The following is a 22,205-nucleotide window of genomic DNA, read 5'->3' as shown; positions in this document are numbered from 1 at the left end:
GACCCCAGAATACTAGTGGTGAAATTATTAAGATTGATTAACAGTAAACCTCTGCTCAATCAGAGCCAAGGTCATCCTTCACTTGAGAATGATGCTAGTGTCCAGTGCACTCATAGAAAGACCACATAAGATGAGATAAGATATGCTGAGTGTACATTAATGTGAAATAAAATGATTTTTTTTTATTATTATTTTAGCAAATGGCTGCAATGAAACAAAGAGTGAAAAATTTAAAGGGGTCTGAATATTTTCTGTACTCACTGTATATATATGTTTTGGTACAATTTCAGTCAAACAGAAGGAAAACAGAGAGGTTTAATGTAATGCGGAAATGGTTAAACCCTGAAACAAAACAAAATCCATGCCCCAAAGAAATCAGTGACTGCAGGGGGCGACATTTCCAACTCAGCTGTTTAGTAGAAGAGAAGAGCTCAGGGGTGCATGTAAATACAGGCAACCAGGATCGACTGCTGCTCATTAATGCTGACGGTTCTTTGCAGCAGACAGAATAAACTTGGGGCAGCATTAATGAGCAGCAGTAGATCCATCCTGGTTGCATGTATTTACATGCACCCCAGAGCTCTTCTCTTCTACTAAACAGCAAAGTTGGAACTGTCGCCCCCTGCGGTCACAGATTTTTTCGGGGCATGGATTTTTGTTTTGTTTCAGGGTTTAACCATTTCCGCATTACATTAAGCCTCTCCGTTTTCTCCCCTTTTTTCACTCTGTCGTCGCCCCCTGCGGTCACAGAATTTTTTGGCTCACAAATTTTGTTTATCAAATTTCGGGGAACAAAAGCCTTTTTTTTTTACTGATTTTTAGAGCAACCCAATGCAGCACAAGTTGTCATTTTGACTGAAAAGGCAGCTAAATTATCAAGAATGCTTCACTGCTATACATAGAAGTCAATATACTAAAAGAGGTGATTCACGTCATCAACGATGTCATTTCAACAGGCTCTAAAACGGTAAACTAGGCCCATTTTTAAAAGTTAATAAAACAAATATGGTGCAAAATGATGTGTTTAGTTAGGCATAGATCTTCTAATAAGGAAAGTTCAAAGGTTTTAAAATCTGTAAAAACAGTGGAGGATCCCTTTAAGGGTTATCACAGGGAAGCACTGTAATTGAGGAGTGAAGGCAGTGGAGCATGACGTTGCACACTGCTGTGATCAACAAATATCCTCACATGGACAAACAAAATCATGGTTGATAATGCCCAACAAGGCTTCCATTCCCAGCCACTAGTTAGATTTTGCTACTCCATTTCAAAAAAAATTATCCCTCAAGGATTTAGTATACCAAGACTTTATCGGACCGCTTCCTACTCCCAACTTTGTACAAACTATGTGTAGCCAGTAATTATATCTAAGTCGGGGGAAGCTGATAAAATGGAAATAAAATGGAATTGGGTATACTGTACTATGAAATGAAATTGGGGAAAACTCAAAAATGAAAATCTGAGGCCCCATTATTGCATACACAGTAATACAGTCATATATGCCACATATGCAGGTGGGTCACTAAAATATACAGTAACTGTCACTATATGATCCATACCGGAAACATGATCTGTTCTGCACATATGCGGGATATGCATCACTTTCTTTACTCACATTTTTTATGATGTAGATTTTGCAACTTCACGTGCCGTGATATTTTAAATGTAAACGAGGGTAATATGAACATATAAACCTGGGAATGATGTTTCGGTTCTTTTCACAAATTGTATATCCAACTGCTTTTGTGGCGTTTGCTTATTATTTGCAAAAAATAAAGAAGACAGATTTGTCTGAGTACTAGCGGCAGTAATGGAGTAATACTTAAAATAAATACTTATAAATACCAAAAAAATTAAAATAATCATGATAACAATAAAAATAATAATAATAATAATAATAATAATACATAGAAACAAATAACAAAAACATATATATAATTAGTACTTGAATTTATATGTTCACACTAAGTCAGGCCCATTTGTAGTACTTTAATCTTTACTTTTCACATTAAGACTAACAACTTCTCTGATTAGATAGGCATGACTCATCCAAATTGGGCAAGGATGGCTATACACGGAATGCTACATCATATGTGTTTTATTATCCAGAACACAGAAAAAACACCCAGAGCAGTTTCTTTATTCATCTCCACAATTTCAAACACTCCTTTCACTCGACTGTCATTGCAATGAATGATACACCCAACAAGTCCCTTTTTATTCAATTTTTTACTTCACTTAAATCCATACCTGCAGAATAACACTAAAGCTAGACAAAAGCTGATCAAAACACAATACACAACACTCACAATCAAAAACCAAACAGAAAATAAACTAAAACTCAAATAAATCACTGAAAGCACAAACTTCCAATAATTTGGTAAATCTTGGCAGCAGGTTTAGAATTTTAACTCATTCCAAAAAAAAAAAAAAAGCGACAAACATGGCTATGTTTTTTTTTTTAAATATCTGCATTATTGAAATTTTGCCAAAAAAAGTGCCAAAATTAAAAAAAATTTGTTGTGCAAAAAATCTTTACTTTTATCCTTACGGTTTAAACCAAACTTAATGTGGCCAAACTCAAGTGATGAAAAATCTAAATCCTCAATTACGTTGTCATTTGTTGAATTTAAGTCTGCCAAACGGATGTTTCCAAACAGATCGTGTAGTGACGAATGATTGTCACCATGGTGACAGAGAGCGTGCATGATCCATAACTGTCAGATGTAGACGAGTTTTCCACCAGCACAGAACTGCTTTTCCGTTACAGATCATGTAGTGACGGTGACTTAGCTTTCTTAAGACTAACTGTCATTCATTAATATATGCAATAATGTGACAAATCTTTAAAAAAAAAAATATTTCGAGGGAAAAGAAAAACACATGCAGGTGGGGAAAGCTAAAAATCAGTCAATTGTGCAGGAACACATACAAGAACCATAGTGGATGACTGTTTTACATATTAGTTCTAAAAAGGCCAAGAAAAAAGCAAACATTCAAAGGGAAGCCAACAACATTACTTTACAAAAACAACAACTTAGCAGATCTTACCGCTACTTTTTTTAATTTGAAATTACATTGCACTCTGTTATTTTTAGGGACATACTTCCCACACACATAGGCTCGAATCACACACATGCACAAACAGGACCTGTGGACATGCATTAATAGAGAGATGTCAGAATGGGGCTGCTTTTACAATGAAGGGAGCGCACCAGAGCAGTGTTGGGTTTTTGGTGCCTTGTTCAAGGGCACCTCGACAGTGCTCGAGAAGTGCCCTGGCACCTCTTCAGCTACCAGAACAACTTCCGTATTTTGGTCCGCATTGGGACTTGAACCAGCCACCCTTCCAACCCATGTCTCTACGGACTGAGCTACTGCCGCCCAAAGTACTTACAGTACTATGACAAAATCGCTGGCAAAAAACTCCTCCAGAAGCATTGTATGTCATCACTCCTAAAGTAGTAGAACGTAGAAAAGTTTTTTCCTACCTTAAAGATAAAGATAGCCTCAGCTGGTCCAAAACTGTTGGTTAAGACGATTGTATAAAACAACGCTGAATTGAATCAGTGTACTCTTGTAATATCACACAGCTGCAATTCAATACCTGGCAAACACAAATACTTCAATGGAACATAAAGCAGAGAGCTAACAATGCACAACCCAAACAAAAGGGATACTAAGCACAGGCAAAGCCTGTAAATTAAACAATGCTGTAGATGAAGTCACAAACATGCATTAAACCTTGTATTGTTACACTCTACTCCGTCTCATCTCTTCTGCTGATTTTGACGTAAACACACACATTATTAAACAATCAATGAATCATCTGCTTCCATCAGCAGATCAGATCCCAATGTCAATCCATTATTATGTGTGCAGAATCATTAAAGTAGCTTCTCACAGCCTCATATACAGTATGTAACCTCGGGGTATGAACAAAGCTCATCAGAGCACAGCTTAGCTAAAGGCTGTGTACATTTCTCTTCTATTAAATAGGTTTACAAGCAGGAAATAAGCTATTTTGCAACAATATTGAGTTTTTAGATGCAACAAAGTGACTCACTGCTCAATACCTGAGCTAACAGGGTGACACGTGGGTGGTGCTGCTCATCTGCAGGAAGAGGACGAAAATATCTCAAGAAATGTGGTGTCAAGGAGAGTTTAGTGATTGCACAGGTTTCTGTCTCAGCCCAGGGAACACTGTGCTGGGGCTCAGAGGATAACCAGAAAGACAATGGAAGAAATGATAGCTAGATGAGCCTAGCATTAGATAAATTTGTGCATGACGCACACGGCTTCAGCTGGGTTGGTTAGTATGTCTATTGCATAACAGAGAGAGGGAGAGAGAGGATGTGCGGAGCTGATTCCAATATGAAGATTCAATATAAAAATCCACATGAAGGATTTTCCAGGGAAAAGCAAAGGAGTGTGACGGTTATAGATGTCATTGATATTGCAATGATGACCTGTAAATGACCTTTAAAAAGAGCTGAAAGATGAGATCAAGGGTGTCAGAAACTGTCAGAAGCTGAGAGACTATAAATCCAGTTTTTAATCTAAACCATTTTACCCATCTAACTACCTTTAAAAAGCATTTCTAATCTTACATTTCTACAGCCACCTGCAGTGAGCATGCATGGCATCAGGTGGGTAGGTAACGCAAGTCCCACATATGAGACGGACTACAACAGACAAACAGCAAACCCAGGCGTGCACACACAGAGAGAGAACCGAGCAGCACTATATGCACAAGTTAGTGAAGGACAGCAAGCTGGAATGAGAACCTACCTCCTGCTGTAGAGGCTGCTGAAATAGAAAGCATCTTTACATTCACAACGCAGCCTCTGAGAGAGCCAACACATGAGTCGCTGCAGATGACATCACCATATTTTTCCCTCCTCCTCTCAAATGTAGGCTAGTGCTGCCGGTCTGCCAGTGACAGCAGCAGCCACAGTAAAGAGGAGAGGAGAACTGCTCACTGTTGGCTACAAACTAAGGATGCTGGCAAGTAAATGGTTAACCCTGTACAAGTTGACAGCATTCTATTTGACTGCCAAAATGCCAGACATGTCTTTAGTTTGTTTTGGAGTACAATAATAAAACTAACAGCCGCATGAGTTTTTAAATACATGTACCAGTAAGTACACTTTATATCATCTACCCAGGGTTCTCACCAAGAATTTTTCACAGCAACCTGCAGGAAGATTGGGACTGTTATTAACATGTGCCCCCCCCCCCACACACACACACACTCTCCCCACGTGCATGCAGAATGATCAGTTGCGAGTTATAATATAATAATTGGGGGCAGCTAACATTAGCGCGTTATTGTTTGTTTGTAAGATCAAGTGAGGACATATATGTGTGTGTGTGTGCGTGTGTGTAAAGGTTTGAGCGAGTAAGAGACGTGTTTTTAAATCATCGCTTACTAAAGAGGAAGTATAACACTCATACAAGTAACCTTGATTAGGTCCATTGGCTTCTACTTTCATTTACAGCATAAAAACTATACTTTTCCCCAATATTGGCTGTCAAGTGAATGGCAAAACAGTATCTGAATCAGTATGGATCCTGATTTGGATACTGGTTATTACCCTCTTGCGTAGGACAGTGGTTTTATATGGAGCCCAGTGATGATAACATCTTTAATCTGGCTGTGCTGTTCCAGCTCCTTCACTCAGCTCTCCAGGTAAACTGTCCTCTACTCATTCTCTCCTCCACTAGCCGAACAAGGACTTAGCCAGTTTGTTTACGACGAGTCAGCTAATAGCAATCCACAGTTCATCCTGCTAACTTAACATAGCAGCTGGTTTGATTGTCTTGAAAAATTGTGACTTTCAAAAGGCTTGCATTGCTCTCATTAACAAAAATAAATAAATCATGAAACCATTAATGCTTGATTACTAATACAAAATATACCCATTCGTCAAAGTGTTTCACTTCCCCTTTAAAACAACGACTGCTTGTTCTGTTAGAACTACTGCCTAGAAAGCAAGCAGAGCAGGACTGGTTCTTATCCAAATGTTTGTTCCTCAGTATTTTAAACTCAATAAATGGCTTGGAAATGCCATACAATGATTTAGGCGGTCATTTGTTTCTTTTCAGCGTAAGGGGATACGCTAATGTTCAACAATGTTAATCTAGTTAACTGTCTCAGTGTGCATACATCTCAGGAGTATCGCAACTAGTAATGTTGTATGCAGATGATGTTTTCTAATAGTTAAGTGAAGAAATAAGAATAATAAACACCAGTGATGGAAACTATCTCAGAGGTCTCCTCTCCTAGGACATCAGTATCCTCTTTGGTCATATCTTTATTATCTATTTGTTCTTACTCAGCCCGCCCTGAGTGGATCACATTATGACGAAGTGAACAAACAAAGAGAGTCACCAAATGTGCAAGTGCCATAAGCATCTAAGTTTGTCACTGTCCAGTTCCCTTAAGGTCACAGCTTAGCTCAAAGGATTATTCCATCCTTCACAGGTTTCTTGAGACTGGAGCCCCTCTAAGATGGCTCTATGCCAGCATTCTGATGTCATATGAACATAAATTTGACAAAACACAAGACTCTTCATATCATTGTGAAACATGGATTCCAAAGTGTAGTGTTTAGTACCTATAGGAAACATTAGCCACTTTGGACAAGAGTGAGTCCAGTTAGTTTTAAGGAGAAGCTACTGTATGATGTTCCAACGGTTCTCTGATCAGAGGCTGTGGGCGGAGCATTGCTTGCTCAGAATTAGGCTGTGAGAAAGTAGAGAATGTTCAGCACATGTAGCTGGCCAACAAGGACTGTGAGTCACAGAGAATATACTGTATGTAACGGTTTCTAATTTTTGATATATGGGGTCTACAATTATATGACTAAAACATATAAGATGTAAAGAAAATAAAAAAAAAAACAATTCCAGGATCGCAGGCTCTACCATACTGCCTGGTTTGTCTGTTTAGCATCTGTAAACTGGAGTTCCAGTCAGTTAGACCTCCGGGCACTAATGATGTGTGTTTTAGAAGTGTAAATGTTTGTTTGTTGTGCAGGTACAAAAAACTTGATTGATCCAAAAAAAACTTTTACAACAAGCTTAATGCAATTACTCCTATAATTGACTATAATCTTAAGGGCAGATTGAATAAAACTGCAAGATTTGTCTGAATACTGTAACGCCATCCCTACAGGGAGAATTTTAACACACCAAAAATTGGGAACCAGTTAACAGCTGGAGCTTATTTTCTAATTGATTTCTTTGTGGGGTTAATTTTACCACATTGCCAACACAAGTTGGAACATATACATTTTTCACTTCCTAAGCTTTTATTTTATTATTTACTCAATCTGACCTTTAGCTCACTCGTCAAACAGGATTCAGTACTCGTCACCTGGAAAGACTGTCAAACACTTAATACCTTTACAGTAATTGTGCACCCTGAGGAACCTTTGTTCCATACTTGGCGTGGTCATATGGAACTAAGATATACTGATTTTGAATTTTCATTTAGAAAAGGGACTAAACATAAAAAGCATTTTTGTATTTTGACAGTAGTTCCTGTGCACTTAATTACAAACACAATGCAATGTGCTAATCCTTACACAATACTGACACATGGTAGATACTTGGAATTTATGTTCAACCTTCTAATTACAACACGAATCAGGAAGGATGGAGCAAATATCCAGAAAAGCTATTTAACAGATACCAAAGTTTTAGTCATTTGGCAAGAATGTGTGAGAATTCAGTGTTGGTCTTGCTTTGACTTTAACAATGTCTTCACATACAAACACACCAATTTGTCACTGTTTAGGGTTAGTGACTTTGTACAATAGCAAATATGAAGAAGTTTGCAGTTATTTTTGAAGAGCTTTTAATCAGGGGTCTTGGTTGTCATTTTTGGCACACCCAAGCTTTTGTATTGCCTCAAAAAAGCTCACACTGCAGAACAATCACAATCGAGTTTAGTTTTTCTTCACCTGCCACACTGTGTCTGAAAGTTTTTGATGTTACTTTCTCAACAGTTTGTCTATTTAAACAAGCTGCTTCAAAATCTTGATCATCTCTGTGTGAGACTGGAGGAAGGATCATTTTAGCATGCTGTAAAAACGTTAGCCCACCTCCACAGTTCTGTCTTTAGGTTAGGATGGGCAGTGATGGTAATGAGAGAGAGCACTTCTAAAGCACCTGATGTGCCCACGCTAATTCATCAAACAACAGATCCTGCTCAGCAAAATCCAGACACAGGACAAAGCACACTGAACGAACCTCTTTGATCCGAAGGCAGAGGAGCAAATGAAGTGGACTAGATTAATGTTTGTTCGGTACCATTTGATGTAGGGGAGGTAGCAACATAGCGACAACAAAATGAAAGGTACACACAATAAAAAGCTTTTAGTAGCATTAGAATGGCTGATTTTATGGGTAAGCCTTCACTAGCCTCATCACGAAAGGCCATAAAAGCTATGGAACACCCAGCGAGAGAAAACAAGGATATGGCCTCACCAGTGTATCACTGCTGTGTAAATTAATCAAGAAAAGCAAGACAACCATGTCACTGACAGTGCATCTGGCGTTTGTCATAACAAATGCATCCTATCAGCCAAAACCCGGCCAGTGGACTAGGCAAATCCGAGCAGAGAACATTATTCTCTACTGCTGAACAGGCTTAAAGGGGAATGGTAACACATTGACAAATTAATATATTTTGATACATTTGTAATAAAGCGTTTGTGTTTCGTTTTTGTTAACAGTTTTGCATTTATTTTCTGTCAATAAATGCAATGGAGTGGTTTGAAAAATATTCTTAATTTCTTGAGTGCCACAATACCGTTTGGAGACGATATCACTGTGTGTGTCTGTAAACAACCATAACAACATGGCCAGCAACCCAACAACATACACACTATTATATATTTTAATAAACCATTTGCAGTTTTACCGTACCGGCCATTTGTACTTAAGACTTGCATGGCTTCATCTTTGAGAGAAAAGGCTGCAGGAGCCGCAGGGGGGACTCAATAAGTCTGTTTTTTTCACACAACCTACTAGTTTCATGTAAAGCTGTCCTTACATAGTGACAGCTTTAGCAAATATGACAAAAAAGTCACTTTTATAAGAGTTGCAGACAGCACCTTTAAAGGCCACAATACAGATCATACAAGGAATTCACAAGCTAGGTGGCAATAGCGTCCAAACAAGTCTAGTTGCATTGTTCAGAAAACACATTACAACATCCAAAACGCTGATCACAGTTGGTTCAGGAGGGAAAGCGTCAATGAGTCAACAAACAAACTAAAATGAGATCATCAACTATTTAAAGAAATTGTAGAAGAGCACCTGGCTGAAGCTGCCTATTATAGTCGGGTTTTTTTAAATACTAGTAATCTGAGTCTTACATAGATATAATAGATAGATAGATAGATAGATAGATAGATAGATAATTTGACTAACTACACATATTCAGTTCACTTCATGTACGTAACTTCAGCCCCTCTTTATGTATACCATAAAAATCACCATGAGAGACAATGGAAGAGCAGCACTAGCCAAAGTATTTATGTTGAACTAGATTTGGTTTTTTCCATGCCTGGGCTGGTCTGAACTGCACAGATTAACGTCTAACAACACCATTTGCCGTGTTGGGACTAACCCATTATTAAGTAACGCATTAAAGTAACTACGTTACTTTTTGCGGTAACGAGTACTGTAACAAATTACTTTGTCAAAATCAGTAAAGTGTTTATCATTACTGCGATTTGAACAAGCTCGTTACTCGTTACTTCACGTGCATAACTCAGGACTGTGCAAACTTCCTCCGCCAAACCCTGATAGTCCTTAGCCCGCACCAGAGGCAAAGTGGCCAGAGCTGTGCGCACTTGTGGCGGGAAACTGGCATAGATACAGCTGGATGACGAGGAACAAGATATCGCCTGGCCCCAGCAGCACAAGCATATTTTCCATCAGCTCTGTGGGTTTACTGTCCCCCAAACTGGAGGAGCTGATGTTTGAGAGCGGTGTATTTGCTGTGCAACGGTGGGTCTCGCAGCAATCCCATCACTCGGTGGGTGGTGGATGAATGCAACGCCGCTACGACATGGTAATATTTTGTGTAGGAGACGGACAGGTAGGATGAGTCGGCTTTCTTTATTGCCTCACACACAGCATGACAGTTCACCTGTCAAAACATTACCACTGTCATCACCGCACTTCCTCCTTTAACACATCACATGTCACTTATTTTTCCTTTGTGTCTCTGAAAATACTTTTAAGTTTGCCCATCATTACTGAAGATGAGGTCTCCAGTTGGTTGAGTTCAACTGTTTTAAGTTAAGGTTACAAAGAATGGATAAACCTCACTGTGATTATGTTGAAAAAATCTATTGAATCAGTTTTGCACTATTATTGATTCCTACTGCTAAATGGTCTAAGGGACAGTTTAATTTTTGCGCTGCCAAAAGTATACTTTCTACCTGTTTCAATGGCTACAATAAATATGCCTATCAAAAGTTTCAACATACTGTATGTTGTGTTTTGTTGATCCACTGCTTCATCATAGTGATACTGGGTACAATGATTAAATTTTACAGTTGTTTTATCGAGCACATCTGTGTGTATTTGTAGACGGTTGGAAACAATAGAAATAATTTAAAACAGTAGGATAAAATAAATGAGAGGAAAACAGACATTATAATTTTTTATTTATTTTCATTCATTTCATCATTCACTTGCACTCACACTACTACACTGCCATTGCACGTTCAGGTCGCTAGGTGGTGCATTGCGCTTGTGGTAGGATAGGACTTACATGTTAGCAAGCCAGAGGGCTGGCAGCCTGCCTGGCTATCTACATAGGGAGGCAACACATTAATAATAACAATAATAATAATAATAATTTAGAGTAAAAAAAAGAAAAGTTACTTTCCCTAGTAACTAGTTACCTTGAAAGTAATGAGTAACTTAAAAAAGTAACTAGTAACTGTAACTAAGTAACAAGTAACTTGCCCAACACTGACCATTTGTCATTACTAGTTAATTACATGTTCAGCTGCACCAGACTTTTAAACCGACAACATATTTACACAACACAAATGTATATAGAAAAAAATAGTGTTGATTGAGATTAAAAAAGAGCCTTATTCATCTATACGATGAAGGATTAATGCTGATTAGAATAAGAAGAATAATCAATGTAATCAAATGCACTGAAACATGCTCGTCTGTACCAAGTGACTCTCTCAGGTTCTTATTAGGACACTAAAACTTGGACCTGCAGTAACTTCCTATCATTTTATGGAATCACAAATACAGGGGTCTGCCAGTTTATTTGCATAAATCTAAAGTTTTTTCTAAAGTTTTTTTTTTAAGGTGTCTGTGGTTCATCGGAGGTTAATTCATACATTTGAAGGCTTGGTGCCACCTTAAATTATGATGCATTATGGGAAGTGGAGGCCTGGCATTTCTGGTGTAGATTTTATTGTTGTTTCCCGCACTCTCTCTCCTGTGGGCTACAAAGTGTGCACGTGCAATGATCAACGTTGAAGTACAGTGTCCAGTGGGTGTCAGAAGAGGAATAAATGGAGACTGGTGTGCAACTACCTGCAGACACGAGCCACGGCTGAGACCCAGTAATTTATCACCTGACTGAAGGTAACAACTCAGACATCACTCAACAGCAGTCACAGAAGGTGGAGGCATGATTAATACTGACGATGACTAGTTTAGGGATGTCTCACATACCTTAACTATGGTCTGAGTCATCAGCATTGGAAGTGAGCTTTCTACTGCTGAGTCACTTGATTTAAACTGAAATATAGCACTTAATATACAGTAAGCACACTTGTCACAGATAGTACAAGAAATATGATAGCAGCAGAGAGACTTATACCTTTTAAACTTGTACCCTGCACTGCACAGCCTGCAGCGTTTTAGTTTAGATTTTTGTATAGTTCACTTTAAAAAAGTTTGCAAACACCTTGATTCCACCAGTCAAGTGTGTTTAAAATACAACTAAAATGAAGAGAGAATGCTCTTTAACTGTTCAAATTTGTCATGTTTGTAAACTTGGTGTTGACTTGGTCTCACCCCCAAAAGTCTTGGTCTTGTCTTGGTGTATTTTGGCCTCGGGCAAGTTTTGGTCTTGGATATGGGTCTCGGATGTCGTCTTGAGTACAACACTACTTGACAGAACAACTGTGTGCATTAACGCTGATGTGTCTCTACCCATCCCATAATAAAAAGCAGTAAATTAAGGGGAAACACTGTGGATTCATTACTTAAACTTTAACTCTCTAATATGATCAAATAGGGCAGACCAAACAATCATAAGTAGGGTTGGGCATCGTTTGGATTTTAACATATTCTGATTGCAATTCTCAATTTCGATTCCTGTTCTAAACAATTCTCGATTACGATTCTTTCAGTTGTGCAGGTCAACAGGTCACAGATTTCACAAAATAATTTTTTAGTTTGAAAAAGCCTAACACAGGCCTTTTCTATTAATTGACTTAGTTGATATAGTTTAATTTGGTTGCTGTACTGTAAATTGGATATTCAATTACAAAGGTCCTCAACTGTAACTGTAAAAGTCAAACTTGCTGAAATAAAACTACAAACAAGTTGGCATCAGTCTAAAAAAACAAAGAGCTACAGGTAAATGTGAAAGTAAATAAAACAAACTCAAACACTGGAACAGTCATGTGACGAATCAATCAATAGTTCTTGTTGAGAAAGATTATTATTATTCTGGATACAGTAGAAACATAAACTATAAAAAAAATAGTTATATTTTGAACCTATTTATATTGTAGGGAACATATTATTTACAAATATGTAATTCGAGTCTAAAGCCACAAAAAACTGCTTTAAAAAGAAAATAGACTATTATAAGACCTCTTTACAGTTATTTGACTCATTCTGTGCTTGCGCGACATGCAGCGATGACGCGCTGGTGGCGACATAATCCAAGATGGCGGCGGCCTCGGACTACAGCCTTAAAAGACATGTATATAATGAAAAGAGTGGATGGACAAAGTAGGAATGTGTGATATTTTATCGTTTATGATTTATCGTCAAAAACATTCTCGCCGGTAAGAATATCCCTCGATATAAACGATAAATTCCCATGTCGGAAATTAGCGAGGGCCACGGGCCATTTGTCCCTCAATTTAGCCAAGAATGCCCCCAAAAAAACGCGTTCCACAGGCCAAAACTGCCTGTTTGTTGTCAACAACTTATTATTCTCTGAAGCGAAACGTTGTTTACGGAAGCTCTGCACAGTTTGCACCGCCCCCTGCACACACCGCCGTCTGAGTATGTGCTCGTCACGGCTACCTGAAGCTACTATGCTGCGATACAACACGAACCGCTACTTGGTTAAAACGAGACAACCATCCAACAAAGGGAACCAAAGTTCTCCCGTCAGATCCACCCAAAGTTCCAAAAACACGGGGACAGAGATGGATCCGCAGCGTCGATTATGAACTGGAAACTCAACTAAAGCTAACTATGCTAAGCTAACCCACCGACACAGACTGAGCTAAGTGCTAACGCTAACCTCCACATAAAGAATAGACCAAGTAAAAAGATTAAAAGAACACGTTTTACTGTCATAAAACCACAGAGAGCCACCAATTTGTTTATGGTCAGATTTAACACTTGTATGGAAGGATAAAAGCTAAACATGTCACATGTTGTGTGAAATAAATATTAACATAATAACTAATGTCACTATTTATTCATCCCAATTTGTGAAACGCAATATTTTTTAATTATATTTCATCAGCAGTAAAAACACCATTGAAGTTATTTGTGCTTATAATGTGCTTTTTTTTAATATTTTAGTTTAAGTGAGGAAATAAATGAATTACATACAACACCAATAGTAATCCACATGCACAAATATATTTCATAAAATATCAGCTCATGAGCTGTTTGAGTCAGCAGTTATTTTAGCCTTTTTAAATGTGTCTAGTGTTGATGTATTAAGATTTATTTGTGTTTGTAAGGAACCTGTTTACACTAGGTTGTGAATTTTTTTTTTATTTATAGTTTGCATTTATCGTGATTTTTATCGTTATTGTGATAAATACTAGAAATTATCGGGATAAATTTTTTTGTCAATATCGCCCATCCCTAGGACGGAGGCATAACCATGCAGACTTTCACACGGACTTATTAAACAGTCACGGACCTTGGTAAACGGAACAGGCTTCCCCGGACGGCAGGCACTAAGACCCAGAAGCGGAGTAAATGCGTCACTGTACTGCATGTACAGGCTATAATATCACCAGTTTATCATTTTTACCAGTTATTAGAGCTACTATCTTTACCAGGGAGCAAATATTTATTCCTGGTGATTGTTTTTCTGGAGTTTTACAGGGCTTTTTACCGGTGATTAGTTGAGTTTTCTATCTCCCTTCCGCGCCGCGGTCCAAACTGAAATCGTAGCCACACACACACCCGCCACTCTTCTCACTTGATCTTACATGGAAACAAACTAGTGCGGGCATTTAGGAATCGAAAAAAAAAATCGAAATGCAAACATCTCCGTAACGGTTCTGGAACCGGATGTACGGAACCGGTTCCAAATCTCGGTGCCCAACCCTAATCATAAGTGCATTATTAATAAAATGGGCATGATGTGTCTTAGAAACTACTTTACTGGAGAAGATGCTATCTCACAGATGATATCACAGGTTACTGATTTCCCCTCTCTGTAAATACCACCGAGTCAGGAAACAACTCGTTCTAAAGGTTTTTTCAAAACACACAAAACCTGTTTTATTGGTTTAAAACCCACACACAAGCCTCATTGACCCTTTCACTGGCTTTGATACACAGCCTACCTACTTAGGTCACTTATTTGTAATGCTGCAGTGGCAGACACCCAATAAATAATTTTTGAGGGTGAAACATTAGATCCAGCTCTTACACTTCTACTTGCACCAATGACACTAAAATTTCAAATTGTTTCTGAAGCTTTATATAAATACTCTTCTTCATAACTAAAACAGAGCCTCAGATTTTACCCCTTTCTGTTTTCATTTCCATTACAGTTTACCAAATTCCATTTTCATCGGCCTCTGATTATCCAATTACAAGTTTCTTGAATTCCGTTTAGAGTTTGACCCATTTCCATTTTGTTTCCCATTTCCATCGCCTTTCACTAGATGACTTTTACTGGATATCAACCTACCGAAATCATACCAACATGCTGAATATGGTTAATAGAGTAAACTACTGTTATTAATGTTAGCCAGGTTTCTCGCAGAGGTGTTGAGCGTAGGGGCCCCAACGTTTCTCCCCGACGAAGTGATGGTTCCCCCTACTTCAGTTTTTTTCAGCAACGTAGGGGGAATTTTCTGTTGTTTTCGGTACCGTCATTACAATAATTGAACAAAAAGGGACTTTCAGGCATGCACAGGTTGTTTAAACTCTTTTTAATCTGCATAACCGATAAACACATACTGTACATCAGCCGCATTCGCTATTTAATACAGGCAATCTGCTCAGTTGCTCCCGTCTTTACCTGAGAACCCCGAGGACCCCTGCAGCCACTTAGCTGCCCCCGATGTACCTACACCAAGCATGAGTAACTCTCCAACTACGATTATCATCACCTTCACCTATTCAACAAATTACTTTTACCTTTAAAGTAATGAAAATTTTCCACGCCAGTGGCACTCCAATCGCGCGCCAGTGATCCTCCTATGCTGTGTAAACTTCTTGGTGAGAACCCTGTACCTTTATATGCTTCAGATTACTTAGAGAACCAATAGAGTAAAGCTAAAATCACACAAGATTACGTCACTATAGAGTTTTTAATGTGTTTGATGCACGTTCGACCCTCAGCCACCTGTTTTAAGGGAAATACTGTATACCATGGAAATATGTGATATGGTCCCAAATTATTATTTAGGAAACCTTTAATTACCACCAACCAGTGAATCAATGTCACGGTTTGCAAGAAACCCCAGGTGATTGGAGATGTAATGTTGTGACGTGTCACCAGGTAAATGTCACCAGTTGAATGAATACACCAACAGCAAAACCAGTCTTTTTAGCAGCGCCTTTTCAGATTAGAATGCAGTCATAACAATCTGAACCACTTGTTCCTCATAATAACACATTAAAAACTCACTTCAGATGAAGTGCTTCATTCCTTTTCAATCACTGGATAACATGATCACCAGTCAACTATAACACGTAGCACAGGATTTTTAAATAATGAGCGAAATTTGACGTATTTATCTATTTACCACACTATCTATCTAGACGTTCAGTCACCCATTTCCCGGAGTTTAATGTGTGATATTATCCTAAAAAGTACAATAAAGGCATTTCCACTTCGTATTTGGGCTAAAATTTAAATAAACAGAGAATTTATTTCATTTTATGTAGTTTTTTTTTCATTTCAGTATGTAAATTCTGCATTCTCAATCAATACTTCTACCATTCCATTTCAGGGGGTGAAGTCTGGCATTCTGAAAAATTTTGTATGCTGTGATTTTGTGAAAGATTTGTCATTTCTATCTTTTTGCTATGCATTCAACCACCCGTTTATAGGGGAAAAAATTGCGTGTAAATGCGTGATATTGTCCCAAAACAAGTGTGTGAGGGTATGTACATTCCATGTCATACTGCCATTTATTATGGGTTTTGTTTGAAATTAAATTCATTTAAAACAAATAAATACAAATTATTAAAGATATATGTAAGCAAATTATTGCCATTTCTGTTTCAGGAAGTGAATCCTGTGATTTCTTTCTTTTTCCCAAGATGACAAAAAACCAGAGGCCCAACTCCTATTATGCTGCTCCACAACATACTGCATTTTCATTTTAAGCTACATTTGTACAGACAACACACTGTGGTTAGTAAAGGCCAGAATAGAAAATATTTGAATGGCATATTAGCTGGTTAGCTGATGCCGTGACAAACAACAAAGGCATTGAATGGAAAATATGGGACAATTCTTCTTTACTCATATACCTGTAGGCAAAGGTTGAAATTGGAAATACAGTGTGTAATTGTTCTGAATGGACAGAACATAAGCAACAAAAGTGAGTTGATGAGTTATCATTACTGCCTCGACTTAGCTCATTTGAAGTGTATAAACCCTTTAATCATAGAACACACACTATAATCAACTCATGCTGCTCACCATGTCTAGTATTATGACAAAATAAGATATTACAATTGTAATGTAAACTAATATTTACAAGTTCCTAACTATCATGTTAGAGAGACTATATTTAGATTAAAATAGGATGACAAAAGGTTCTTTGAAGGAAAATCAGTCTCAAGACTGGTGTGAACATCTGAATTGGACAAGCTGGTGGAACATGATCATGGGTTACTATAAAGAGGAGTATCCTCCACACAACACAAGATACATGCAAAAATAAAGATAAATAAGAAGCAATCAAAATAAATGAAGCAAGAAGATATCAAATCATCATTTATCCATTTATCCAAGTTCTCTGGAGCCCATCCCAGCTGAGTCACAGCACAAGGCAATGTTCAACCAGTAAACACACATGATTTGATATCGATATCAGCTATTCATACCCTGAAGCCACACACCAAGTTTGGTTGTCCTATCTTAGATTATTTGTAAGAAAAGCTGTCCCCTTTGAGGATACCTCGAACAGAGTCCAAAAAACGGAAAAAGGGCAATATGGAAAAAATAATTGTGTGCTTCTCATTTTCGAACTCCATCAAGGTATTAATACCGTGAAGCCACACACCAAATTTTGGTTATCCTATCTTAAACAGTTTTTGAGAAAAGCTTTCCCCTTTGGAGATACCCTCGAATGGAGTAAAAAAAAAAAAAAAAAAGCAGAACAATGGCAATAACTCCAGAATAAATAATTGCGTGCTTCTCATTTTCAAACTCCATCAAGGTATTGATACCCTGAATCCCACACACCTAATTTGGGGTATCCTATCTTAAACAGTTTCTGAGAAAAGATGTCCCCTTTAACTCGTACGGATGGACGCACGGCACTCAAACTTATATCCCCCTTCCACACTTTGGGGGATAATTATAATGGGTCACTTTTTCTCATACCTGCTGTTGGTGACTATTGTTAGAGTAATATCACTTGATCAAGCTTTTTCCAACATTCCACACCACAAAAAAGGCATGTAAGTGTGTATGATTCATGCTGATTTCGTATCGGCCAATACTCAGAGCTGAAGGGACAAAGTTCTATCAGGACACCCCAACTACAATAAGTAGATACTCTCCGTTAATGAAGAACACGCTAACCTCGTCCAAAAAGGCCAGAGTGACTGAAGTCAAGACCAAAAACCAAGCAAAGACACCCACCCTGTCAAAGAGCTTCATGGCCAAATATAAGATGGTTTCCAAATAAGCTGCACTAGCCGACATCTTTTCCGCCATTAGCAGAACAATATAACACTAGCTAATAACATTAATTGGTTATATGTTGATCCAAAATTAAACTAAGTGCTTTAAAATAAGAAAGTGTCTATTCGTGCAGTTGCCGTACGGACAACCCCCGGTGCTATTGGTACGTTAACCGAAGTACACGTACGTAGTATCTTACGGGTTAGGGTTAGGTCATAACCCTATATCGCAACAATTTTTAGGGTTAGGATTACGACAATGACTGACCTATCAGGTGACCTAAACTGGCCAATGAAGGGCGCTGCGTATGGATAGAATGTCAGTATATTGATACGGCAACCGTACGGCTAGCCACTGCTTAAAATAATGCAATATGTTGACTTTTAATTGGGATTTCTCTATATAAACAAGTGAGGAGTACATGAAGGAAGGCTTTATGAGACAAACAGTATGTAACTGGGTGATAGATATTAGATGTCCAACATGAGACTATAGGATTCACTGGATGCACCACGTGTTGGACACAATTAGAAAGAATTGCCCCTGCTGGCATGTCTACTGTTTCCACTGCTGTCAGGTGAAAGTGTAACAGAGCACCTGAGCAAAGGAGGCTACAGGCATCCAATTCTACTGCAGGATGGGTGGGGGGTTAGCAACATATTATGCCATATGTGTCAAACTCAAGGTCCGGAGGCCAAATCTGGCCCTTTCGAGCATCTAATGTGGCCTGCAGGAAAAAGTTAAGATATAAAGGAAACAAAACAACATTGACTAAATTATCAAACTATTCACCTGTAGATATTTCAGTCTCTCTAAATACACAAATTTAATGAAACTTCACAATATTTGAAGGACTCACAGTTTTTCCATGTTTATATAACATGATGGCAGACATTTTTAATGGCAAATGGTTGAAAGAACTCTCAATTTTTTTTTCTAAATCTTGCAATTTTTATCAAAGAATTCCACAAAGTTTCCCCAAAATAAATAAGAAAATGTCACTAAATTAAAGGACATTTAAGTGAAGCTCCTGCAGGGATGATATCTGTCACATATTGCCTGGAGATTGTCAGTGAATTATAAACTTTATATCATTTAAACGTGGAAGTGCAAACTAGAGCACATTAATGTTGAAAGTGCTCGTTTCCCCGCCTAAAACCCTTGGCCCACTTGAGACCAAATTGCTCAACATTCGGCCCCTGAACTCAAACGAGTTTAAAACTCCTGTCTTATGTAATGCCTTAGATCAGTGTTTCTCAAATGGAGAGTACGCGTACCCCTAGGCTAGGGCTACGAGATGGCACTGCAGGGGGTACAAAAGAGAGAGAGAGAGAGAGACAAATAAATTGTCAGTGTTGGTCCCCAGGCGTGAGATGACCGTAAATGATAAAAACTATCTAATCAAGAGCCATTAATTCAGTGTTTTTCAACCTTGGGGTTAAGACCCCATGTCGTCTGACATTTGGGAAAAACTAAAATAGATTTTTGAAAGTTTTTTTTTATTATTATTATTATTATTATTATTATTGAAACACACAATCCTTAACAACTTGTGAAATATAAATCTAGTTCAACTAAAATGCTGTAAAAAAATAAATAAATAAATACCAAAGCTCAAACATGATCAAAAACGAATTCTAAGGTGAAAAAAAATGTCTTTGTGGTCATCAGAAATTCTTGATATCAAAATGGGGTCACGATCCAAAAAAGGTTGAGAACTACTGCACTAAATACTGTTTCTTACCACTTATTTACAAAATTAGATTCTTTAAAATATGTGTTATCACTCATTCCTTCCATCATTATGCTCTATAGTTGTTTATAAAAAGTTTTCTGAGCAAAATGTAGTCTGACTAAGGGGGTACTTGGATTCAGAAATAAGAGAAAGGTGTTACTTGAGCCAAAAAAAGTTTGAGAACCACTGCCTTAGAATTTGACATGGAACACCATCAACAACACATGCCTGATCAGCGATCAGTTTATCATATAACAAATTCAGAAAGCAAGGATGTGATCTCAAAATCAGGGGTGTCAAATATTGGCCCTGATTGGTGCACCACGTGACTTAAAGTTCCGTAAGTTTTATTTTAGCTCATAATTATTTTTTAGCTACCCCGCTAACATTTTATTTTAGCCCTAACCCTATCCTTAACCCAAGAAATACCCTCAAATGTATATTTCTTTTGTATATGTATTTTTAAAGTTGTAATTTGCCATGTTAAATATGTAAAAATTAAAAAATATATATGACAAATGTGGCATTCGTATGGAAGCCCGTTTCCGCCACTAAAAAAAAAATAATAATAATTATGACTTTCTATCTCATAATTATGACTTTCTAACTCGTAATTATGACTTTCTAACTCGTAATTATGACTTTCTAACTCATAATTATGACTTTCCTTGGTGATTTTTTTTTTTTAGTGGCGGAAACGGGCTTCCATAGATTTGAACCAACGGCAGCGAAAGGAAGAATTCTTGAGTCAGGGGCCTTAGACCACTAGGCCATCCTGACACGGTGAAAACACAGGCACGTACCCAAAGTCCCGGGGGCTATTGATACGTTTCCGTATCAATAGACACTTCCTCAAATATACAGCCAGGCAAGGGGTTGACTGTGGTCTTCATCTTTAGGGTTAATTTACAAGTTGTAAGATAGAAACGATACTCAAGATGAATGGACAAAAAGTTTAGAAATTGAAATTATTAAAATATAGGGGATTTTTTTTTTTCTTTTTTTTAATAACTAATGATTATCTTCTCAAAACTTTTAATACATTTGATGTATATTAAACTTGTTTTGTTCTTGTTCTTTCTGAGGTGTTGGCTTGAGGATGTATAATTACATGTTTTGTTGGCCTACATTTACATGAAAATGTGGAATTAGTTGAATATTTAAACAGAGCTTCTTTACATACTAAAAAATAAAAAAAAAGTACGCATTTATGTTACGTATGTATGGATGGCTGATTAAACAATTTGTGCCCTGAGCCAAAGGAGGATGCTGGTGTGGGACACAAGCTGAGGAGGATCTCAGTGTGTGGATATGGAGAAGCTGCTACACCCACATCAGCACCACTAATCCCACTTTATTACGTAACAGTGATCCACTGCAAAAGCTGTCAAGCTCTCTCTATCTCTATCTCTCTCTCTCTTCCACAAACACACAAACGAAATATTAGCATTTAGGCTAGCACACACAGTGAGCATTATTTTCGACATTCATACAGAGCCACTCACCTTTCTGGGGTGGAGCCTCCTCCCATGGGCTGTGTGACACACAGAAAGCAGCCTATTTCGCTATATTTGATGGTATAAAAATAAAAGTTCTCCGCTCAGGCGGACTGTCTGTGTATCTGTCTGACTGACTGTCTGTTAGCTGTTAGCTGACGTCGCTTTCATTTAGTGAACGGGACTCGCCTTCACCGCCCCGGGCTCTCAGCACAGCAGAGTGACGTCAGTCCGCTTTGAAAGAGTGAAATATGAACAGAAAGGTTCCAGGGCACTGACGGGCTTCCCTCTGCTCCTCTGTTTACCTCCACTCTTCACTCCTCAGTCACTGGCCTGAGCGTGAGACGTGCTCGCCTACCAGGTTCAGTCAAGGCTCTGATTCAGGGGGTAAACCCACTACACTGTAGTGCACTTCCGCTAAGATCTACCAAAATAAAAGACTAAGTTAAACACACACTCCCAATGTTTTGGATTCGAGTGATGGTCTTTTAATTTCGTAATATGATAATAAATAACACAAGGTCAATTGTTTCTTTCTTATCAGAAGTTTTTTAGGGTAACGGAAGTCTATTAATTGATAATAATGAACAAGTGTTTTTGTTGAGAA

The 22,205-nt window shown here is 38.0% G+C and overlaps 1 protein-coding gene across 5 annotated transcripts in view; it reads right to left on the bottom strand.

Moving 5' to 3' along the window:
- The window catches only part of osbpl8 (oxysterol binding protein-like 8), a 105,106-nt gene extending 83,129 nt beyond the window's left edge, over window positions 1–21,977 (bottom strand). For 4 of the 5 annotated variants that reach the window (XM_028450702.1, XM_028450707.1, XM_028450704.1 and 1 more), the window contains exon 1: window positions 21,608–21,977. The gene's annotated coding sequence lies outside the window, so the exon portion shown is untranslated. Of the gene's footprint in view, window positions 1–4,791; window positions 4,838–21,607 lie in introns of those variants that run through there. The other variant, XM_028450705.1, reaches the window with a different exon arrangement.
- Window positions 21,978–22,205: the final 228 nt, after the last annotated feature.

This window comes from Gouania willdenowi, chromosome 6 (genome assembly GCF_900634775.1).
Source record: "Gouania willdenowi chromosome 6, fGouWil2.1, whole genome shotgun sequence".
NCBI lineage: Eukaryota > Metazoa > Chordata > Actinopteri > Blenniiformes > Gobiesocidae > Gouania > Gouania willdenowi.
The sequence above is the reverse complement of the archived record's forward strand: the minus strand, read 5'-3'. Positions and strand labels throughout refer to the sequence as shown.